This window comes from Hemiscyllium ocellatum, chromosome 17, assembly GCF_020745735.1.
Source record: "Hemiscyllium ocellatum isolate sHemOce1 chromosome 17, sHemOce1.pat.X.cur, whole genome shotgun sequence".
Lineage (NCBI taxonomy): Eukaryota > Metazoa > Chordata > Chondrichthyes > Orectolobiformes > Hemiscylliidae > Hemiscyllium > Hemiscyllium ocellatum.
In genome coordinates this window covers 28,058,864-28,083,767 of record NC_083417.1, presented here as the reverse complement: position 1 = coordinate 28,083,767, position 24,904 = coordinate 28,058,864, and the positions used below count along the sequence as shown (strand labels likewise).

Sequence of the window (24,904 nt, the reverse complement as noted above, 5' to 3'; positions counted from 1 at the left end):
CAGAAACAGACCCTTCAGTCCAATTCATCCATGTCGACCAGAAAGCCTAAAATACTCTAATCCCATTTGCCAACACTTGGCCCATATCCCTCTAAACCCTTCCTATTCATATACCCATCCAGATGCTTTTTAAATGTTGTAATTGTACCATCCTCTACCACTTCCTTTAGCAGCTCATTTCCATACATGCACCACCCTTGATGTGAAAAAACTGCCCCTTAAGGTCACTTTTAAATCTTCCCCCCCCCCCTCACCTTAAAGCTGTGCCCTCTAGTTCTGGTCTCCCCCATTCCAAGGGTGGTGCATGTATGGAATGAGCTGCCAGAGAAAATGGAGGCTGGAACAATTACATATAAAAGGCATGTGGATGAGTTTATGCAAAGGAAAGGTTTAGAGGGCTATGGGCTAAATGCCAGCAAATGGGACTAGATTAATTTAGGATATCTGGTCGACATGGATGAGTTAGACTGAAGGATCTCTTTCCATGCTGTACATCTCTATGACTATGACCTGACAAAGGAGTGTTTGGTCCAAATGCTTGTGATTTCAATAAACCTGTTTGACTATAACCTGGTATCATGTGATTTTTGACTTCATCAGGTAAACATACCCTGCTGGGGCAAACACACCAGAATTGGCAGTCATGGCATAGGTATAAATGGAGTCATTGGGTATAATGCCCACATTCGCTGTGAATTCAAATTTCTTCACACACCACCAGTAAGGGCTTCACAGACAAGAGAAAAGTTGAGTGACCACCAGGAAGACGAGTAAACGTAGGCAGGCAGTGCAGGAGTCCTTTGTGGCTATTCCCCTCTCAAATGGGTATACTATTTTGAATACTGTTGGGGAGAATGACATTTGGGAAAAGCAATAGTAGCCAGGTCACCATGACTGGCACTGTTGTATAGCAAGGAGGGTCTAAGTGGAAATGAGCAGTAGTGAGAGGGGACTCTCCAATTAGGGGCACAGGAACACATTTCTGTGGCCATGAGACAGTGTTGCCTCCTGGGTGTTAGAGTCCAGGATGTCTCTGAACAGTCACAGTATATTTCTAAAGAGGAGGATGAGCAACCATGGACAGAGAAAGAGATGAGGTTCTGCAAAGGGAATTCAGAGTTAGGTAGGAAGTTGAAAAGCAGGAACTCCAGGGTTGAATTCTCAGGATTACTTCCTGTGTCACATGCCAGTATGGTTAGGAATAAAAATATAGTAGTTAAATATGTGGCTCAAGAGCTGGTGTCTGAGGGAGGGCTTCAGGTATGTACATCATTGGGATATCTTTTGGATAAGTGAGACCTATACAAGAAGGATGGGTTGCACCTAAACTGGAAGAACACCAATATCCTGGTAGGGAGGGTTGCTAGTGTCACTTGGGAGGATTTAAACTTGTATGGCAGTGGGTGGAAACCAGAACAGTAGGTCAGCAAGTAAAATGACCAAGGAAGACAGTCAAGTCAGTAAGACTAAGAAAAAGAACAGACAAGGAGAGGTTACTGAACACTGCAAGACTAGCAATCGGAGTAGTATTTGTATTAATGTGAAGAGTATGACTGGTAAGGCAGATGAACTTCAATTTATACAAATAGCTATGATGCTGTAGCTTTTACAGAGACTTGAAAGAGGGAGAAGACTGGCAGCTTAACGTTCTGGAATTTAAATATTTCAGGTCAGATAGAGAAGGATGTAAGAGAGGTGGGGAGTTGCATTACTGTTAAGGGAGAATATCTATACTGAGGCAGGACACCTTGGAGGGCTCATCCAGCAAAGCCTTATGAGTAGACCTCACAACTGGAAGGTGCAATTACTTTGGGACTGTATTACAAGCCTCTTAACAGCCAGCAGATGGTAGAGACACAGATATAGAGGCACAGAGTGGACTTGATGGGCTGAATGGCCTTACTTCCACTCCTATGTCTTACATATGGAGATTATGAAAAACTGTAAAAAAAAAAAGGGCTGTTGTGATGGGTGATTTTAACTTCCTCTAGATTGACTGGGACTTTCTTGTGCGATTGGTGAGTGTGTTTGTGTGGGTAAGTGGGGGGGGGGGGGGGTTGTTTAAGGAAACTTGTGAGGTGTATGAGAAACAAAGTTCACTCACTTCAATAATTTCAGTCCGAGACAAGATCTGAATCGGTAGTGTCATTTATTTCACATTTGCAAGTGGGTACGATGTCAACTGTCCACAAGGCAGGGACAAACACACACCAAATTCAACGAATATTCGATATTTATTTAATTTGGTTTCTAGTTTTTTTATTTCATTTCTCCTCCCCTGTTTACATCTTCCACTTCCCTAAAACCGGTACCTATTACTCCTGTTTATCTCTTACCTTATCTGACCTTGTCTGTGACAAAATGCTTATTTCTGGCCTTACAAGGCCATTTGACCTCATCCTGCTGTGGGTCATTGTTAGGCACACCCTTTCCTTACCATTATCTACTCCCTCCATCTGTGCCTCCCCTCTCATACAAATCGTTAAGACACCCTTTTAATTAGGGTTTGTTCCTGTGTTTCTGTAAAAGTGGGAAAGATGTTTATACCTACTGTTTGTACAGGCGTATCTAGCTTAACTGCCTCCCCTCACAGTATCTTATCTATTTGCCTGTAATATCTACCATTATTTTGCAGTCCAGTTTCATTCTTGTATACAACTTTAGCTAATAATAAAAAAAATGATGTATTTCCTCCACATAGTTTCCATTCTTGTTGACTCAGCTCTTGGCTGAAACTGGTGTGAGTTCATTTATTTTGTATAAGTAATTATAATTGCAGAAGTAACACTACTTTACCTATATCCCACAGCTGTGTTCAGGATGATGTTTTGACACAATATGCATACAGTGAAAAGGAGGTAAGTGGCCATTCCAGACCTGGTATTGGGGAGATGAGCTTGACCACGTGATCAAAGTTTCAGTGGGAGGTGCATTTCACTGCTTCTGTCTTTTGTGATTAAGCCAGTTCTGTATCGATCTTATCAGCATACCATGGATCCCATGCGACTTCATCTTTTGTATCAGTCTACCATAAAGGACCTTGACAAAGGCTTTGCTACAGCCTATATAGATAACATCTACTACCCTTTGTCTTTGTCATCCTCAAAAAAAACCTAAACTGCAGGAAGGTTAATTAACATAATATTAGTAACAAACTGGGAATGTACAATGGGGATGATTCTTTGAGGGTAAATCCAGATCTGGCACATGGGGATCTCTTAAAGTTCAGTTGATTAAAGTTCATGTTAAGTCAGAAATATGGGATTCCTAATAGGGACCTTTTCCAATACTTCCAGATTAGGGATTACATACAGAAGAAGACCATGCTCTTGACTCAGCCCTACAAGTAGGATGTAGAAAGAAGAATGCTCCAACATGGGGCGTGCTTTCGATTAGTACAATATATCATCTGCAGAGAGGGAGAGACTTCGTGGGATCTGGAATCAGGAGTTTGGGGAAGAAATCTCATTGCAATTACTTTGGGACTGTATTACAAGCCTCTCAACAGCCAGCAGATGGTAGAGACACAGATATAGAGGCACAGAGTGGACTCGATGGTCTGAATGGCCTTACTTCCCTTTCTATGTCTTACATATGGAGATTATGAAAAACTGTTTAAAAAAAAGGGCTGTTGTGATGGGTGATTTTAACTTCATGTGGGGGAATGTAAAAAAATTTCAATATGCAATAAAAGATCCTTCATGGGTCCCATGTGGCATCAGAGAGGTTAGCAAAGTTTAAGAAAGAATCTTGCCAAAAATGTCCTAAATGTAAAATCATCACTGGCACCCTCACACATTGCTTTTGGTCCTGCTACAAGATTTATGGATACTGGGGTGCCATAGTGAATGAGCTGGAAAAGATCCTGGGAATTGAAGTTGAGGAGGATCAGATATCCCTTTTGGGACTACCAAATCTGCCCGGTCTTGGTGAGCACAGAAAGAGGTTATTAAACATTCTTACACGCGGTGAGGAAGAGCATTCTAATGAATTGGATATTAGAAAAACCTCCGGATCTTGTGGGGTGGTGCAGACTTGTGATAGAACACACCCCCCAAGATTATCTGACGAGCATGGTGCACCATGGAACAGCACAATTTTATAAGACATGGTGGCTCTTTCTACATAATGGACTTCAGTAAGGCATTTGACAAGGTTCCCCATGAGAGACTGGTTAGCAAGATTAGATCGCATGGAAAACTAGCCATTTGGATACAGAACTGACTCAAAGGTAGAAGAGAGAGGCTGGTGGAGGAGTATTGTTTTTCAGACTGGAGGCCTGTGACCAGTAGAGTGCCATAAGGATCGGTGCTGGGTCCACTACTTTTCATCATTTACATAAATGATTTGGATATGAGCATAAGAGGTATAGTTCGTAAGTTTACAGGTGACACCAAAATTGGAGGTGTAGTGGACAGCGAAGAGGGTTACCTTAGATTACAATGGGATCTTGATCAGATGGGCTAATGGGCTGAGAAGTGGCAGATGAAGTTTAATTTAAATAAATGCAAGGTGCTGCATTTTGGGAAAGCAAATCTTAGCAGGACTTATATACTTAATGGTAAGGTCCTAGGGAGTGTTGCTGAACAAAGGGAACCTTGAAAGTGGAGTCATAGGTAGGTAGGATAGTGAAGGTGTTTGTTATGCTTTCCTTTATTGGTCAGAGTATAGAGTACAGGAGTTGGGAGGTCATATTGCGGCTGTACAGGATATTGGTTAGGCCACTTTTGGAATATTGCGTGCAATTTTGGTCAGAAGGATGTGAGACTTGAAAGGGTTCAGAAAAGATTTATAAGGGTGTTGCCAGAGTGGAGGTCTTAAGCTATAGGGACAGGTTGAATATGCTGGGACTGTTTTCCCTGGAGCGTTGGAGGCTGAGGGGTGACCGTATAGAGGTTTATAAAATCATGAGGGGCATGGATAGGATAAATAGACAGTCTCTTCACTGAGGTGGGGGAGTCTAGAACTAATGGTAAGGTTTAGGATGAGAGAGAGGAAAGATGTAAAAAGAGACCTAAGGGAAACCTTTTCATGCAGAGGGTGGTACGTGTATGAAATGAGCTGCTAGAGGAAGCGGTGGAGGCTAGTCCAATTGCAACATTTAAAGGGCATCTGGATGGGTACATGAATAGGAAGAGCTTGGAAGAATATGGGCGGAGTGCTGACAGACAGGACTAGATTGGGTTGGGATATCTGGTCGGCATGGATGAGTTGTACATGTCTATGACTGTATGTTCCTGCGAAAATGAAGGTTAATGATGCCAAGATTTTGGAATTTACTCAAAAAGAAAAAGGAGAGAAAAGTAAGGTTTTGAAGACAGACAGAACCGTTGAAGAATACAAAGACAGCAGGGAAGAACTTAAACAATGAATCAAGGAGAAACAAAAAGGTGCCATGAAATATATTTGGTAAACAGGATTAAAGGAAAATCCCAAGGTATTTTATACATATATAAAGAACAAGAGGGTAGCAAAGGAGTAAGATCATTCAAGGACAGAGAATAATTTATGCATGGAGCCAGAGGAAGTGACTGAGGTCTTTAACAAATACTTTGCATCAGTATCCACAAAGGAGGACATGGTAGATGGTCAGTCCTGGGAGACATATGCTGGTATTCCAGGGCATGTCAATATAAAGAATATAAGCATTTTGAAAAGTATTAAAGTGAACTTATACACCTAATGGTAAGGCCCTGGGCAGTGTTGATGAACAGAGAGACTTTGGAGTGCAGGTTCACAGTTCTTTGAAAATGTAGTTGCAGGTAGACAGGATAGTAAGGCAACATTTGATATTGGTCAGAGTATTGAGTATGAGTTGGGAGGTCATATTGTGGCTGTACAGGACATTAGTTAGGCCACATTTGGAATATTGTGTGCAATTCTGGTCTCCTGCCTATTGGAAGGATGTTATGAAATTCAAAAGAGTTCAGAAAAGATTTACAAGAATGTTGCCAGGGTTGGAGCTACTGGTAGAGGCTGAATACGCCTGAGCATCAAAGGCTGAGGGGTGACCTTATAGAGGTTTATAAAATCATGGAGAGGCGGGAATAGGGTAAATAGACAAGGTCTTTTCCCTGGAATGGGGGCATCCAGAACTACAGGGCATAACTTTAAAGTGAGAAGGGAAACATTTAAAAGGGACCTAAGGGGCAACCTTTTCATGCAGAGGATGGTGCATGTATGGAAATGAGGAAGTGGTGGAGGCTGGTACAATTACAACACTTAAGAGGCATCTGGATAGGTGTATGAATAGAAGGGGTTTAGAGGGATAAAGGCCTTGTGCTGGCAAATGGGACTAGATTCATTAAGGATATCTAGTTGGCATGGACGAGTTGGACCGAAGTGTCCGTTTCCATGCTGTACATCTCTATGATGCTAGAAAAGCTCCCAGGACCTGATGGGATCAATACTGAGGAATGGAGGCAGGTGAGGAACTTGCTGGGGTCTCTTATGAATCTTTATATCTTTTTTTTTAAAGCCACAGGAGAGGTCCCAGGGAGTTTTGAGAAGATTTGTAGCCCAGGTTGAGGCTCTAGATATAGGTTTGCTCACTGAGCTGGAAGGTTTTTTTTCCCAGACATTTTGCCACCATTATAGGTAACATCAGTGTGCCTCCGGATGAAGCACTGAGGGCATGGCTCGGTTTCTTTGGGTTGGCGAGGTCATTTCCTGTTTTTTTCTCAGGGGGTGGTAAATGGGATACAAGTGCATCAACTATCAACAAATGCATTGACTATCCCTGAGAAAAAGAATGGGAAATGACATCACTACAGGAAGTGACATCACCAACCCAAAGAAACCTAATCCCATAAATAGAAAGTAGGCTATGCCACCAGTGCTTCATCCAGAGGCTCACTGATGTTACTTGGTATGGTGACGAAACACCTGAAAACAAACCCTCCAGCTCAGCAAGCAAACCTACATCCAGAACAGGAGATGTCCCTGAGGACTGCAGAATAGCCAACATTGTTCCTTTAAGATATGCAGCAGGGAGAATCCGGGAAAATTACAGGCCAGCGAGGCTTATATTAGTTGTAGGGAAATCATTGGAGAATGTTCTTAGGGATAGGATTTATTCACAATTTGAAAAATATGGACCTATTAACAATAGGCAGCATGGCTTTGTGTAGGAAAAGTCATGTCTTGCAAACGTCACTGAGTTTTTTTGAGAATGTGACCAAGATGAATGATAAAGGGCAGGATGGTAGATGTTATCTATATAGGCATTAGCAAGGCCTTTGCAAGGGTCCCTTATGGTAGACTCAGACAAAAGGTGAAGTCACATGGGATCCACTGTGTGCTGGTAAGATTGATAAAAAAAAACTGGCTTTGCCATAAAGACAGTAGCAGTGAAAAGGTCTTTTTCAGATTGGAGATCTGTAACCAGTGGTGTTCTGCAGGGATTAGTGCTGTTTGCAATATATACAAATGATTTGGAGGAGAACGTAGGCGGCTTGTTTAGTAAGCTTGTGGATGACACGTAAGCTTGTGGATGAGCGGTTAGTGAGGAAGATGGCCAGATGATACAACAGGATATAGATAGGTTCGAGACTTGGGCAGAGAAATGACAGGATTTAATCCGGACAAATGCGAGGTAATTAAATTTTGGGAGGGCAGTCTATAGTCAATGGTAGAACCCTTAATAGCATCAAGATATAGAAGGGTCTAGGAGTACAGGTCCACAGTTCCCTGAAAGTGACAACACATGTGTAAGGTGGTCAAAAAGGCATATGGCATTCTTGCCTTCATCAGTTGGGACAGAGTATAACAATTGGCAAGCTGTATAAAACTTTAGTTGGGCACATTTGGAATACTGTGGACAGCTCTGATTGCTACACTACCAGAAAGATGTGAAAGCTTTGAAGATTGTACAGAAAGAGTTACCAGGATGTTGCATGGTTTGGATGGCATTAGCTACAAGGAGAGATTGGACAAACTTAAATATCAAAGCTTGGGGGGGCAACCTAATAGAGATTTACAAAATTATGACAGGTATAGATAGAATGGGATAGTTGGAGTCGCCTTCTCAGTGTAGGATTATCAATTAATAGGGAATAAAAGTTTAAGGAGGTAAGTTAAAAGACGATGTGAGAGACAGGTTTTGTTTTACATAGAGGGTGGTAAGTGCCTGGAATGCATTGGTGAGGGTGGATACAACAGCAGTGTTTAAGAGATAGCTTGATAGAGATATGAATAGGCAGGGAACAGAGGGATATGGACAGCATAGAGGCAAAAGGATTTTAGTTTAGAATACCATCATGTGACAGCATTGTCTTTTATGCCAAAGGACTTGTTCCCGCCCTCTTCTATTATTTGTTCTTTAAAATGTAATTAGTTTGGTTTAATTCTATTTTTATTTGTTTTTCATGATGAGAAAAGCAAGTTTCAAATATCTCAATGGTCAAGCTCATCACTGGAAGATCCCTTTTAAACAAATACTATATTAATGATGAAGTAGTTCTAAATTAATGTAGGACATGCAAACTATACATAGATTAAAAACTCAAAATTACAAGTTGAACTTTTTATTTGTTTAGATAGTAATTACAGAAATATAATTGCAAAAGTATACAAAGTCCCAACAAAGCAAAATACACTTTTAGTTTCAACAATTAAACACCTATGCAAATAATGTCTCCCAAACCTCCAATGTCAGTGCTGTTAGTAACTATTACTGAAGCATAACAATGATATAATTTGGTTACATCACAGCAGGAAAATTTAAAAGGCTCATTTTGCAACAAGTTGTTTCAATTATATAGTTAGTATATCAGATAACAAAGCCATACTTTCAATTTATACATTTAAAAACATTTTCTGACAACATGTGCCTGGGTGAGTGAGCACAGTATCAATTTTGATCAATAGTGATAACTCTTGAAAGGTACTAGTGTTCAGTGCACCGACAAGGACCAGAAGAAGGTCTGAGACTTCTCCAACCTCCACCAAAGATACTCTGTAGTTATATTTTAGCACCTCTTATGGATGACCTCAAATGGAAATTTAGCTGGTGTTTTCATTACTACTGGCTGGGAAATTCTGTAATTCAAAATAAAACTTCTAGCTTTAAACAGCTGTTCTATCAGCACTTGAAAAGAGAAAAGACCAGTTAACATCTCTGCACTAACCTGAAACAATAACTTGTTTACTAATTTATTTGCAGTTCTTTTTTGTCTTCCAGCTGAGATTTCCTCTGTTGAAGTCTGCATTCAACAATTTTGCAGAGATTTATATCTCACCAGTCAGTGTGAGGGAAGGGTAAAACTATACCACATGGGAGACCCAACCACATTTTCTCAAGTTCTTCTCAACATTATGCTTTTGGTGTGTATAATAAGCATTTGTATCCTTCAAGTCAATAACTTTATATTTCATATTCAATGTGGACAACTCAAATTTTCAAAATCAAAGAACAGGGATAGGAAGTTATGGTTAGCAAAGGCAAAAAGGAGGAGTGGTGGCAGTAGAGAGCAATGATTGAATGTAGGAAATGTTGGAACAAGGTTGTCCTTGAGGGGAAATAACAATTTATTGGATAAAGGTTGAGAGACAAGAAAGGTATGATGATCTCACTATTAATGTTCTATTGACCTTCCAATAGTGAGAAAGAGATGGATAAATGGAAGTTGGGGTTGAGGATAAAAGATTTCTGTAATGTGTACAGGAGAACCTCTTTGAATATGCCCTCTATTCAAGAAGATGATACGCTTTTCTAGATCTGGTGTTAGAAATTTGGATGAACCAATTGGCTATGGACAAACACTTGATAAAAATGATCATTTTATGAGGCTAAGATCAGAAATGGAGAAAAGCAATTCGAACAATCTTAAGTAGAACACAAATGGTAGAGGATCTCAAATCAGGACTCTTTGGAGGGTGAGAGAAAGGGAGTATGATGTAACAAAAACAAGTGTGTGTATTATGCATGTTGGATGAGCTCTTCAAGCAAGAATCAGGCCAAATAAAATAAGTTGAGGGGAGATATGCAACTAAAAAGAATGAGAACAAAATGGCAATAGTAAAAGGGAACAAAAAATTCTATTAGCATATGAATGGATAGTGTAAGATAATAAGGTTAGTCTTTTTATAAACAAAGAGGGTGATGTGTCTTTAGAAGCTCAGGGTAAGGCAGGAAGATTTACAGCACTTTGTATCTAGTATTTAGGAAAGTAAAACATCAGAAGTGGGGGCAATAGAGGCAATGAAAGATATGAAAATTGTGAGGTGCATGTAACTAGAGAGGCTAACTGTGGTGAGGGTCAGTAAGTCATTTAATTCTGATGACTTGCATTCCAGGTCACTAAAGGAATAAGGGTAGAACTAGCTGAAAGGCTTGCCATAATCTTTCAAATTTTGGTGGATACTGGGAAAATGCCAGAGCTTGGAGATTGAAAGCTATTTGCCAATGGGGATGATTTCAATTAACAAGACACACTGGCAAAATAGGCAGACAAATAGTACATGTAATTTGATGCAAGTGTGAGGTAATGTATTTTAACAGGAGGCATTCGATGCCACGATTCTAAAGACTTACGCAGGCACAGAGGGTTATGTGCATAGAAAGTGGCAGGGCATTCTGAGAGTGAAACCCGAGTGCAAAAGCAGATAATTTATGTTGATTTTTTAATAGAAGTCAGCTCAGGCCCAATCTAAAGTAGTGTGTTCAGTTCTGCTCAATAGACTTAGGAACAATGTGAGGATCCTTCAGAAGGTGTAAAGGAAATACACCAGAATGATTCCAGAATTGAGGGAATTTAGTTGAAAGGGGTGTATCCTTGGAGAGAATATTATTTAGTTAATTTTGTACATCTCTATTAAATCTTATGAGAGACTCAGACAAGATGGACAAACAAAGGTTGTTCCCATTCATTGGTTGGGTAAAGAATAAGAGACATGAATTTAAAATATTGGGCAAGAGCTGCTGCGGAACGTAATAACCAAGCTTTTATGCAATGGCTACAAATTCAATGAGAACTTAAGGAAAATAAATTTACAGTCACAAGAATGTAACATGGGATTGGTTTAGTAAGAGCAGGCATGATCTACTGATACTGTATTCCCATTCACAATGAAGACAACACTTTGGATTATTAGCTTTTGTACCACAATAAAAGGAAGAATACAGTATGTTTACTTTAGTTGTTTTAAAAACTGCTAATATACTGACAATTATAGCACAAATCTCACTTCAATTAAAAGTTCTTAATAGTCATGACATTGTTGTTATAGTGAAGTATCAAAACCTTCTGTAAAAGAATGTCTCGCTTAAAAAAAAATTACAATACGTGGAGTTCTCCCACAATACAGTTTTGGTGACTCAAACGGATTTCCAATTTGTTGATTGCACATGCATATTCCAGAGCAGCCTTACTGATTCACCTACTAGTTCAAATTTGACTCAAAAGGTACATTACCTCTATTTCTCTATCCACAGATGCTGCCAGACCTGCTGAGTATTTCCAGTGCTTTGTTCTATCAGATTTCCAGCATCCAAAGTATTTTCCTTATTACTTTATAAACTTCATCCAAATAGGAAACAATTCTAAAAAAACTTAAACACGTTATCACTAAACCATTCCTTTAAAAATGTGAAGTGAAATCAAACATTAATGAGGCATTCCATGTTTCTGTACATACAAAAAAAAAGTCTATTATCTCAGTCTTCATTTTGAGACTGTATTAATGAATATGAGGCAAAACTCTGTACGGCAATGAAAAGGTGAAAGAATAATGAAAACAAGGAAAAAATAGAGAACGTCTTGATAAACAAAGGTTCAAGTAAAGTCATCTATTGACTATGTCAAGGGACAACACAAAAGCATTGCAGGCTCAATTTAGCAATATAGAACAGCATTTCTTGTTTATTTGCTAAATCAGTTTTGGACATGTAATTTACACATTGCATCTTTCCTCATGATTGTAATTTGGTGTATAATGAACAGAGTACTGGATATATGCTGTGCTCTCAGAACATCTACTGACCTAATAGTGCAATACACTAACTCACCAAACGAAATCTACTGCAAAAATATCCAACATGAAACCATATTCTACTACATTTAAACACCTGCAGAAATCACAAAAAATATACAGATTTCATCTATTTTGGGCAACTTTAAATATCTGTGCAATTTTTAAATAAGGTGCACTAATTTTAGGATTTAAAAAAATGTTCACTTGATTTTTCCTATACATACGTTTTGATAAAACTTGTGGATGCGGTGTCCGATCAGACATTTCAGTTTGCATTATTCCTACAGTTGCGACAAGGTTAATATCTGTGGTCTTCAATTAACAATGAGCAAAATCAGTCTGCTCTGATTACAAATACAATAGGCATTGTTTCCTAAAAATTGCTGAAAACAAATCTGGAGTGGATATAGGTTTATGTCAAAACAATCTCAGCAGCAACACAACAGTCCATAGCACCACCCCACGAACCAAAAGATAACCTATTTTATTTCCAATAATGCCTTCTAGTTTATTCAAAAACTGGAAATTCTTATTTTTTACCAGGCAGATTTGTATGCCAGTGAGTTATAAATTAGAAAGAATTACATTAAATTTTCTCAATATTTAAAACAATTAAAATTATGAGCCACGATGGCAACTAGAGTCTAGACCAAATAGCTGTGAATTTTTCCATTGGCATCCAGTAGTTGCTTATAATAGATGATTTTTTTTCTAAACTCAGCAAAGTCATGAAATTGAATGTTGTCTGATAGCAGACAACTTATTAATGTTCATGGCTTATCACATGACGTGCACATCCGAGCTTTTCAGGTGGGTGAAGCTAAGTAACCACAGGAGAAGAATACAAGTGAAACAAACCAAGACACAAATACAACTTTTATTAAAAAGTATATTAAAAAAAACCAAGCTTGTTATTACAAGAATGTCAAAAATTAATGTCAAATCATAAGGACATCTTGTATTTCTACACTAAATTTTAACATGCAGAATATCAGCACTATTTAAGGTCATTATCAGGAATATGTAAAGGAAAATTCTTCATTTTATGCACGAAGTGGAGGGCTGATCTTAAAAGAAGCAAAAACACAACATTGGGCTATACTGATTTGATGATGTGTAAATATTGAAAATGTGGAATCAATAAAATTATCATGTGTACTTTCCAAATTAAGCATTCTTACACAACATAAAATATCAATGTTATATAACTGAACATAATAAGATCCAATGAAACAGTAGTATTAAAACTCTGATTTCCACAAAACTGATAATTTGTGCAAAGCTCTGGTTCAATTACTGTCTATTTGAGAGGTGCAATAATTTTCTAGATCCAGATCTTCCACGGAACTAGTGAACATTTTAAGGAGTGAATGGTTTAGTAATACCAAATATTCCAAGCATGAAAGCTATGTTAATAATCTTTATCTTGTAAAAGATGGCTGTCACCCGAATTTTAGCCCTAAATACTCATTTAATGAAAAACAATTCAATGTAAAATTCATGGCTAAATTAAATATCAACAATTTTGCTATGATCCATTGTGCAAGAATGACATTCCTATTCCTTTCAACACAGTACAAAAGTATTCAGATAAAATTAGCTGAGCAAACTACACGCTTCAATTACTGAACAGAGTATTTCAAAGCTGAACAGTACCAGTAATATGACAGATAATGAAACACAGGTAAGCAATAGCTGTGTTACCCTTAGGCTCCCTGACTACTCGAACACTATAATTATTTGTACCCAGATTTCCTATCCATTAGCTTTTAAAAGTTCATGCAAATGGAAGCATGTTAGTTAAGTTAGTTTGTTCTGCAAGTCTAACAATTACTTGGTTTAATTAGCAAATATTACAGCCAGTGGACACGGATACTTTTATTCTGATGAAACAGAATAGCTGGGACTAGACATGGAGGAAACAAACAGCTTCCGATGGAAACCTCTTGAATGTGTATTTAACAATCCAAAGGGAAATAAGCATCCTATATTTTAACTACTTGATGTCTTTAAAGATAAATTAATCAAATAAAACAACATTTTGGAATATTAATCTAAAATATTTAGAAGTATTTGGTTCATCTTATCATTCAATTAATTTGTTAAAGATACTCAATAAAAAGCAAAACTAATGCCAATTTGACATGTACAATAAGAAACACAAATGACTGAAGTTATATTATTGCATAGAGATATTTATGATAATATGAATTCAATGGGATGTTGCTGAACAAACATAAGATTACAGTCATAAATAGTAATATAAATGTGAAGAATTAACAATGCACAATAAATTCAGTTTTGTTTTTAGCCGGCAACCTATATTCATTTTTTAATCTATTTAGGCTGCAACCATGTGCTCCCATGATTATAGGCAGTAATGGAATCAGAACAATACATGACAAAACAATATTTAGTTTAAATAGTGAACTCAAAAGATGATCATCTACGTAATTTTTAAAATCAGATTTTAGATTTTAGTTTTGTCTCTTGATAAAAACAATGGTGTGCTAAAATCAAAAAATAAAAATACTTTCTCATTCAGCATGATCTGTCTAAATGGTTTCTCATGAAAGGACATATTTAAAATACATTTAGCCCTGTTACTTCACAGTATGCCCCATAAATATTTGATTTCCTTTGAAAACAAGTATTTAAATCAGTCAAAAATGGTAGCAAAAGTGCCATTTTGAACTAATTTTGATAGTTTCACAAAGCCACCACAAAAACATGTGGTAAAGTTATTATTTGATTGTACTCAATTAGTACATATAACAAAATATTATACCATTTTATATATATTTGCGTGTATATACATGTACACATATATATAAAAAAAACCTCCCAAAAATGAAACTTACAATAGGTATAAACCATACAAATCTGAATAGAAATTCTGTATTTAAAACAACTGACCCAAAAGCTGGTCAGGCAACTGAAACTCCCTTCAGAACAAGCCTGTACGACCAAAAACATTCTCATTGAAGGGAAGTAGCTGCTTATCTTTGTTTTTGCATGGTTCAAAATATGCACAGTAAGAAAATAGTTTCAATATTTACAGTAAACAGAAAGAATTTTTTTATAAACATAAATACTCTTAAGTAGTACAGTGGACAGTTGACTGAAAAAAATCACAAATATTATGGGAAATTACTGGTCACAATATTAGCTGATAAAGTGCTGGAAATTTCACTGGTAAAAAACATTTGCCAACATTTTTCTCCCCAAGAGCTTTATATTCCCAAAAGGAAAAATAGTTATTTCACTTACAATACCCAGCTCATCCCAGAAGTGCTAATAAGAGTGCTGCAAAAAAAAAGTGAAAACAAAGCTTTTTTTGGTGGTAAAGAGAGATTTCTCAAGTATTGCCTTACATCCATTTCTGCTTCACAAAGATATGTTCGTGTTTTTAAAAAATGTACAATCATATCCACACTCCATAGAGATAATCACTTTAATTATTAGGCATGGATGAACATTTATTCACTAGTACTAGGAACCAGTAATAGTCAATAAATTCTGCTAAAGTTAACAAGTAATTACATTTTACAGAAAGTTGGGTTGTTTTAGTGAAGGTAGATAGATTTCGGCCAAGTATCCTCAATCAGGTATTTTACCACTTTTCCAGAGACTGCCAGAGAAGTACCTTGCACTAAGGAAACCTGACTTTCTACCTGTAACGTAATACTGATTGACATCATGATAAACTGTACCAAAAATGCAATATTTACATTAGATCTGTATAATACTCAAGTAGCTAGTAAAAGTTCACTTTAAATTAGGAAAGTATAAAGTTATGGAATATATTCAAATTCTGATACATATTAACATTACAAGTTTAACACTGAGTCCAAATCCAAATTTAAGTGAAAGTCAGTTGTTACTAGTATACAACAGCAAACAGCAGTTGAGATTAGCTTGCAGGGGAAATGTTCCCAATGATCTAAAAATCGCAATGGCTTCCAGATCATTTCCAATTCAAAAATAACAATTGGGAGATGTATAAGAAGTGATTTAACATACATCACCACAAATGTTGCACTCAGTTTCAGAATTCCTCTCATGCACGCAATTTTTAATTATGCATTTGACCTCTGTCACTGTTCAGTTACTAAAATTGAGAATTAGATCTTGTATATCGTGTGCAAAAGAGAATGTGCAGCATATTTACAATTCAATTAAAAATGAAAGTAACTGAGTAAGATAAAGGAGACCTTAAGTGGCATTATTTAATAATACTGGGAATCCTACAGTATCAGAGAAACAAAAATATGAAATTTTCTTCAAATAGACTGAGTGGTTTTGCTAGGTTTGACCACTACATGAAGCAGTACCCCAAGCACACAATCCACTAACCTGAATAACTTGAAGGCTATTACCCTCCATTTTAAAAATCTTTCTGGATGAAGAGAAGGTACTCAGGAAGGTAAAAGATAAGGCACCAATTATTTAGATTGGGGGGGGGAGTTCCAAATAAATAAATTGCACCCATGAATTACTTAATGACTACTAGATATATTCTGATTGTTGCAGTTACATTTGAGATAGGTTTAACTCCATTTGCCACCTAAATGAAACAGATCAGCATGCTTCCCATTTCTTCAATTTCAATCCTGGATATCCAAATCAAAAGTCAGTATGATGCATATTTGTTTGCAAAGTGGCACTGATATTCAAACTCATCATTCAGAAACGAGGAAGGTAGCAATCTCTGCAAATGAACACTGGCGAAACCATCCAAGCATTTATTTTCTCAGCAGGTGACCCAGCTAGTGAGTCTCCATAAGAGTGTTTGTTTACGTGTGATTACTCCTATACTTGCAATCCTGTAAAAGTGAATATAGACTAATCAGTAACTATGGCGTTGTGTTGCTTAGAAGTTTAAATCCTGCCTCCTGGTTCTTAAATAACACATCAGGTGGACAGATGGCCCTAAAATTCAGATTACCTAGCAAACAAGAGGAAGAGTTTGCAGGTCCTTTTCAAATCAAATAACCATACAGACATGCTCAACCGAACTAACTGATTATTTAACTGCTGCCCGATAGACTATCCTCTGTTAATGAGTAGAAAGGTCATTTATTTGATTGCTGTTGAGAAGATAACTTTATGATGCAGATAGAGCAGGCTTCAGGCAGTGAGCAAAGGTATAAAGGACTCTGGTTTAAAATTAACAGGCTCTAGGTAGAGACAGAAAAAGTTATTTTCCCTTTGCAGGCTAATGGATACATTACATATACTGTCAATGCAAGTAATCAAGAGAGCTAACATTTGAAAACAGGACTGGAAGTAACAACTATACCTAAATTTGACATAGTGCTTCAGAAACCTGTATGTATAATGTCTCAAATGTAGTGTCTGCAATGCCACCTCTCATATCAATTATGGCATTTATTCCATGCAGGTTCCGATTTTTGCAAGTTATTTATTCATGGATTTAGTGAGCTCTGCCTTTTCAAGAGCTGCTGAATTAGTGAGCAGAGTTTCCTGATAGGAACACAAGGTAAGTTCTCTCTTGCTTCTATGTTTACTATCAGAATATGACCAAGTCAACTGAAGACTCATTCCTGAGCTTACAATACAGTAGTAAAAATAAGCTCTATGGACCCAATGGTAGAATATAGAGAGATTGCTAGCCTTCCCACATCACTGTTCATTAGGATCACAGATATTTAAAAAAAAATCTAGTATAGACAAAATACATAAAATAATTAAATCTATTTTCCATTTGCTGAGTATCTCCATTGTTGCTAGATTGGATCCTACCCCAGATGAATAATATCTCCTCGTCTGTGCTATATTCTGAAGTGGTGTTGCCAGGGTGTACTGCCTTTTATTACCTCATGGATTCATGCTTTGTGGATAGTTCCCACAGTCAGATCATGCATTTTCTAACCGACAGAACACATTTTTAAATTTGTCATCAGCATTTTTAATTTCCTGGCTAACCTACCATTACCATGGGTTTATTGACAATCATAAATGGTTACTGCCTAATTACAATTACATCAAAGCATTTTAACACTTGGCAAGGTTGATCAATTGTAGGTTTACACTTTGTAAGATAGCTTACCTTTTGGAGTGAGATGCTAATAAGTAAAGGAGTTATTAAAAATTTGCATTTATGCACTCAAAGGTTTAGAAATGAAGGACATGAACTGGCTTAAAAGCTGAAATGGATATAAGCAATATCAATCGCTTCGTAGAACAATCATGTAGTCTGCTTTCCCTTCATACAATAGCATTCTAGTTTCACAAAGTTCGAAATTTCTTCATATCTTCTTAAACTGGCATTGTACAAAATTCTAAAAGACAAGAAATAAGTTAATCAGTTTGCACAAACCATTCTCGTTATTCGCTTTAAAAATGCTGCACTTCTTGGAATAGCAGAATCACAAGTTAAAGTCAATTATGCTATCATATGAATATTTAGTATATTTATATCAAATTGCTTTCTCTAACATTTTAACATAGGGAAAATTATTGTTGGCAATCATTATTTTGCAAAATGATTCACACCTATGGAAATACACTACTTTTATAATTTATATCATGATGTTTGGGAATAAAATCTGCACAAACTTCTACTTATCAGTACTTCCTTCTCTTAATCATTAAAACAAAACTAAATTTAATACAATGCATAGTTTGCCATATTAAGTCACGTTTCAGTAAAACAACACAGGTGGTTTTTAAATCTTTAATAATTTCAAGTCAAACTGAGAGGCCACTTTGCATTAAAAGCAAATTAGATGGTGTTATGTCGGTAATTGGGGGTGCTGCCCCTTTACAAGAGCTGGTCAGGTGACCTGGTGGGACAGAGATTATGTCCAGTCTAGAAACGGCTATGGAGGTGCGAACATTACCAATAGTATTCCTCTTCAGATTTACCATTTGCCTACCTAGTTCCAAAAGTAGTACCAACATAACAGCTTGCTTTCTCTTTCTAAAAAAAAAGTTTTTGGCATTGTATTTTTCAATGATAAAGCAGGATTCTGAACTACTAATTAAAGGCTTACAGGATAATAGATATATGTGAAATAAAAGTATTAAAACGACAAATAGTAAGACAGAAGAATTGGTATTAATGGGAAAACTTGTCACTGCAAACAAAAGTGGTTAAGCAGCATGTGTTAGGCAATGGTAGCCTGGAGGATAAGTTTTAACAGTGCATTAAGGACAACTTCACAGAAGCTTACATTCTGGAAACCTATTAGGAACAGCTTTTTTTTGACTCGGTAGTGTGTAACAAAACTGATTATTTAAGAATCTCAAAAGTGTAGGATCATCTAGTAATTGTTTCATGATATAAAGTAAGAAATGTAAGTAAGGTCTTGGGCTCGTGTTTTAAAAAATGTAAAAGGCAATTCAAGGATATGAAAGCAAAAAAAGTAGATTGAAAATATTTGTTAAAAGTGAAAACAGCAGATAAACAGTGGTCGACATTTAAGGAGCTATTTCACAGTTTCATAATAAGATACATTCCAAGAGGAAGAAATATGCTACTCCAAGGATCGCCATCCATGGCTAATTAACAAACACAAGGGTGATATTAACTTGACAGAAAGGATGTATACTACATGACAAACAATGATATTTGATTTGAAGATTTGAAGTTTCATAAAAACAAAATAAATGTTTCCACAAGTATATAGAAACAGCATTGGTCACCTAGAAGATGAAACTGGGGAATTCATAATGGGACACAAGAAGCTTTGAACTATTTTACATTTTTACTCTGGTGATTAAAACGTGGTGAAAGTGAGGACTACAAATGCTGGAGATTAGAGTGGTGCTGGAAATGCACAGCAGGTCAGGCAGCATCCGAGGAACAGGAAAATCGATGTTTTGGGCAGGAACCCTTCATCAGGAAACTCTGTGCAGTTATTTCATAGTCATAGAAGAAGATACTTAAAGCATCCCAAATATAAGAGGTAAATGGGATAGAGGAATTAAAACAAATTAATGTCACCAGAGTAAAAATGGGGAAAGTGACAGAACTGAAGGCTGATAGGTTCCCTGGACCCGATAAGCTACTACAGAGCACCTTAAAAGAAGTGGCTGCAGAGGCAGTGAATGCATTCTTTGTACACTTCCAAAATTCCCTGGATTCTGGAGAGGTCCCAGCAGACTGGAAAACCACAAATTCAACATTTTTGTTCAAGAAAGGAAGTAGACAAAAATGGTAAACTATAGGTCAGTTATTCTAACATCTATTATTGGCAAAATGTTAGAACCCATAATTAAGGAGGACATGGTTACAGGACATTTAGAAAATCATACAACAAGGTTTACTCTACCTGATTGTGCAAAAGAAAATTTGTGTTTTACAACTCTAAGCTCTTTGAAGATAAAATGAGCAAGACAAAGGGAAGCTAGACGTAATATAATTGGATTTTTAAAAGGCATTCAATAAGAAGCTACATAAGGGGCTACTACAAAAGCTAAGAACCTATGATGTTGGCAGTGATAGATTAGCATAGCTAGAGGAATGGCTAACTAACAGGTAACAAAATCAGGATAAACAAATCATTTTCAGGTTGCCAAACTGTAACCAGTTGATTAGTTCAAGAATTGGAAACGTAACAATTTATGATCTATGGATGAAGGATTAATTAGATACATGAAAAAAAGGTGCAACAGTATATTATTCAGCCCTTTGAGCCTGCTTCATCATTCAATATGATCATGGCAGATTGTATTGTTCCCACTTTCTCTCCATACCTTTTGATTCTTTTAGTCTTAAGAATAATATCAAACTACTTCTCAAAAACATTCAGTGTTTTGTCTTCAACCGCTTTCAATGGCAGAGAATTCTATAGACTTACCACTCTGAAGAAATTTCTCATCTCAAGTTCTAAATAGCCTACCCCATATCCTTTGACTTTAACTCTGGTTCTGGACTCTCTAGTCATTGGTGACATCCTTCCTGCATTTACTATATACGATCTTGTTTGAATTTTATGTTTGAGTATTTCTCTTGGCTCCCTCATTATTCTAAATTCCAGTAAATACAGTCCGAACTGATCCAGTTACTCTTCACACATTAGTCCTGCCATTCCAAGAACCTGTTTGGTAATCATTTGTTGCAATCTTTCCATAGCCAGAACATTCTCTTTTAGATAAAGGAAACTAAAAGTACAAACAATATTTCAGGTATGATCTCAACAAAATGCTGTACAACTGCAGCAAGACATTCCTGCTCCTGTACGCAAATCCTCTACCTATGGAGCCTACTTAACATTTGCCTTTTTCCATGCCTGCTGCATCAGCATGCTTACTCTCAGCAACTCGTAAAAAGGAAACCCAGGTGTCAATGAATATCCGTTTCCCAATCTACCACCATTTAAATAGTAATCTGCCTTCCTGTTTTCCGTACCAAAGTAGATAACCTCACAATATGCACATTACAGTTTATCAGCCATGCATTTACAAACTCACTTGCCTTCTCACTCAACTTGTCCAAATATCCTCTCTTTAAAGTTCACCCTCTCACCGTCTGTATACTTGGAGATGTTACATTTAGTTCCTTTATCTAAATCATTAATATGTATCGTGCTGTACCCTCTAGTTATTGGCTACCACCCAAAAAAGACCTGTATATTACTACAAAAACAGTAATTGCTGGAAAGTCAGAAAATTACTGAATATTCCTACTGTTTGTTTGTTATCTGCCAGCCAGTTCTCTATCCATGTCCATACACAATCACCAGTACCGCTGATTTAATTTTACATACTTATCTCACGTGGGATTTTATTAAAAGCCTTCTGAACTCCCTACTAACTATATGCTCAAAAATTTCAGTAGATCTATACAACATGATTTCCCTTTCATAAGTCTATGCTAACTCTGCAGTCCTCTCACTGTTTTCCATATGTTCTGCTGGTAAATTTGTTATAATAAGCTGTAACATGTTTTCTACTATCAATGTCATGCTAATTGGTTTCTTCCTCTTTTTTTTGAGTAGTAGAGATACAACAGCTTACCCCCAATCCACAGCAACTGTTCCAGAGTCTAGACTCTAGAAAGATGACCACCAAGGCAGCCAGTCACTTCCTTAGGTACTCCAGGATGTAGAGTAACCACTGGGGGTTTAATCAGCCTTTAACCCCATCAATTTCCCCAACATCATTTCCCTACTAACAGTGATTTCCTTCAGTTCCTTCATCTCACTGGATCCTGTGTTCCCTAACATTTTCAGGACATTATTTGTGTCCTTACTTGTGAAAACAGAACAAATGTACTTAATTGGTATGCCATCTATTGGTTGCCCATTATAACATTTCTGACTGTAAGAGATCTAGACTTGGCTTCACTAATCTTTTTCTCTTCACACACCTATGAAGCTTTTACAATCAGTTTGTATTTTCCCCATTAGGTTACTCGCATACTCTTATTTTCCCCCTTTTTAATCAATCCCTTTGACCTCTTTTGCTGAAGTCCACTGCTCCCAATCCTCATGTCTGCCTACTTCTTTTGGTCAATTTGTATGCACTTTTCTTAGAGCGATACTATCCTAATTTTCCTCATTAGCTATGGTTGTGCCACGTCTCCAGTTTTAATTTTTGCACCAGACAGTAATGAAGAATTGTAGTAGATTCTCCTTGTACTCTTTACACGATTGTCATTGTCCATTGTCCATCATTCCTTTAAGTAATGTTCCCCAATTTACGATAGCCATCTTGCACCTCAGATCATCATAGTTTCCTTTATTTAGATTCAGGACCCTAATCTCTGAATCAAAGATGTCACTCTCCATCTTAATGAATAATTCTATCATATTATGGTCACTCTTCCTCAAGGGGTCTCGCACAGCTAGATTGCTAATTACTTCTTTCTCATTAAACAATACGCTGTCTAGGGTAGCCTGTATTGATTCCTTAATGTACCGATCCATCAAACCATCTTAAACACGCCAGGAATTCCTCCTCTACAGTATTATCATTGATTTGATTTGCCCAATCTTTACGCAGATTAAAGATGCCCCTAATTACAACTGAATCTATATTGCTAATTTCCTGTTTAATTACTTCCCCAACATTACCCCTACAGCTTGAGGGTTTATTTACAAGCCCCACTATCATTTTCTGGGTTTCTAAGCTCGACCCATACAGATTCAGAGCTAATATCTTTTCACACAATTGTGTTAATTTCCTTTTTAACCAGTAATGCTACCCAACATTTTCATTTTTGTCTATATTTCCTAACAACTGAACCCTTTGATTAGATTACTTACAGCGTGGAAACAGGCCCTTGGGCCCAACAAGTCCAAACCGACCCGCCGAAGCACAACCCACCCATAACCCTACATTTACCCCTTACCTAACACTACGGGCAATTTAGCATGGCCAATTCACCTGACCCGCACATCTTTGGACTGTGGGAGGAAACCGGAGCACCCGGAGGAAACCCACGCAGACACGGGGAGAACGTGCAAACTCCACACAGTCTGTCGCCTGAGTCAGGAATTGAACCAAGGTCTCAGGCGCTGAGAGGCGGCAGTGCTAACCACTGCCACCGTGCCGCCCTAAGGACATAGACTTGCCTTCTGGATATTCAACTGGTATCCCTGATCACCCTGCAGCCATAATTCTGTAATCCCAACTATATCATTCCTTTTATAGCTATTTGCACGATTAATTCATTCACTTTAGTCTGAACATGCCATACCTTAAGTCACAGGATGGAAAGCTTGTTTTGCACTTTCTTAGACTCATTTGCATTATTTTTGCACTACGGCTCTGTTCGATTCTTGCTCTAGAAGTCTCTACTCATCACCATTCTTACTTCACATTCTGTTTTTGATTTAGCTTGTTTTCCTCTCTTCTGATTCCCTACATAGTTCCCACACTCCCTACCATTTCAGGGTAAACTCCTCCCAAATGCTCTAGCAAATAGTCTCCCTTGGTCCATTCGGGTACAAACCATCCAGCTTGTATCGGTCCAACTTCCTGAAGAACTGGTCCCAAAATACCAGGAACTTGAAACTCTTCCCCTCGCACCATTTCTGCAGCCACATATTCCTTTGATATATTCTGCTATTTCCACATTGACGAGCAGATGGCATGGGTAACAAACCCTAGATCACTACCTTAGAAGTCTGATTTTTTAAACTTACTATCTAACTCGCTACATTCAACTTTTAAAATCTCATCCTATTGACATTGATGTGTATCGTGACCAATGGCTATGACTATAATGTAACCAAATTTGCTTGTGATACAAAGATAGATTTGAAAGTTGATGAGCATAGTTGACTGGACATTTGGTTTGTAATCCAAAGTGATGCCAACATGCAAGTTCAATTCCTGTACTGGCTAAGATTAGTATGATGAATTTTCCTTCTCAACCTCTGCCTTCTCCTGTGGCTTGGTGATCCTCAGATCAAACCACCACTAGTCATCTCACTGTAATGAGAGAGGAGCCCTATGGCCCACTAAGAGTATGGCGACTTTCTATCTGGGAGGGAGTGGCCTAGTGGTTTTTATCATAAGACTAATAACCCAGAAATTCAGTTGATGTTCTGGGAACTGGGTTTGAATCCTGCCACAGCAGATGGTGTAATTTTAATTCAATAAAAAACTGTAATTTAGAATTTAATGATGACCATTGCTGATTGTTCTTCAAGGAAGAAAATCTTCCATCCTCAGCTGGTTGAGCCTGCAGTGATTCCAGACACACGGTAACCTGCCCTCTGAAATGGCCTTGCAAGCAGCTCCTCATGACCTCATTACATCTGTGGATCAAACAATGACAAAAGAGATGAATTCCAGAGAGGAGCTGAGAGTGACAGCCTTTGACATCAAGGGGTTATTTGACAGACTGTGGCATCAAGGAGTCCTACATTAGGTGGAAGCGATGGGAATCAGTCTCTTCACTGGTTGGAGTATATAGTAAGAGGTTTCCTTTTGTTGGAGGTCAATCATCTCA

At 37.5% G+C, this 24,904-nt stretch overlaps 1 protein-coding gene across 3 annotated transcripts in view; it reads right to left on the bottom strand.

The window, feature by feature from the left end:
- Positions 1 to 8,581: 8,581 nt before the first annotated feature.
- Positions 8,582 to 24,904, bottom strand: part of nfat5b (nuclear factor of activated T cells 5b) — a 240,308-nt gene continuing 223,985 nt past the window's right edge. Inside the window, exon 15 of one of the 3 annotated variants that reach the window (XM_060838016.1) lies at positions 8,582 to 9,039. The gene's annotated coding sequence lies outside the window, so the exon portion shown is untranslated. Of the gene's footprint in view, positions 9,040 to 18,103; positions 18,279 to 24,647; positions 24,711 to 24,904 lie in introns of those variants that run through there. The other 2 variants (XM_060838013.1, XM_060838014.1) reach the window with 2 other exon arrangements.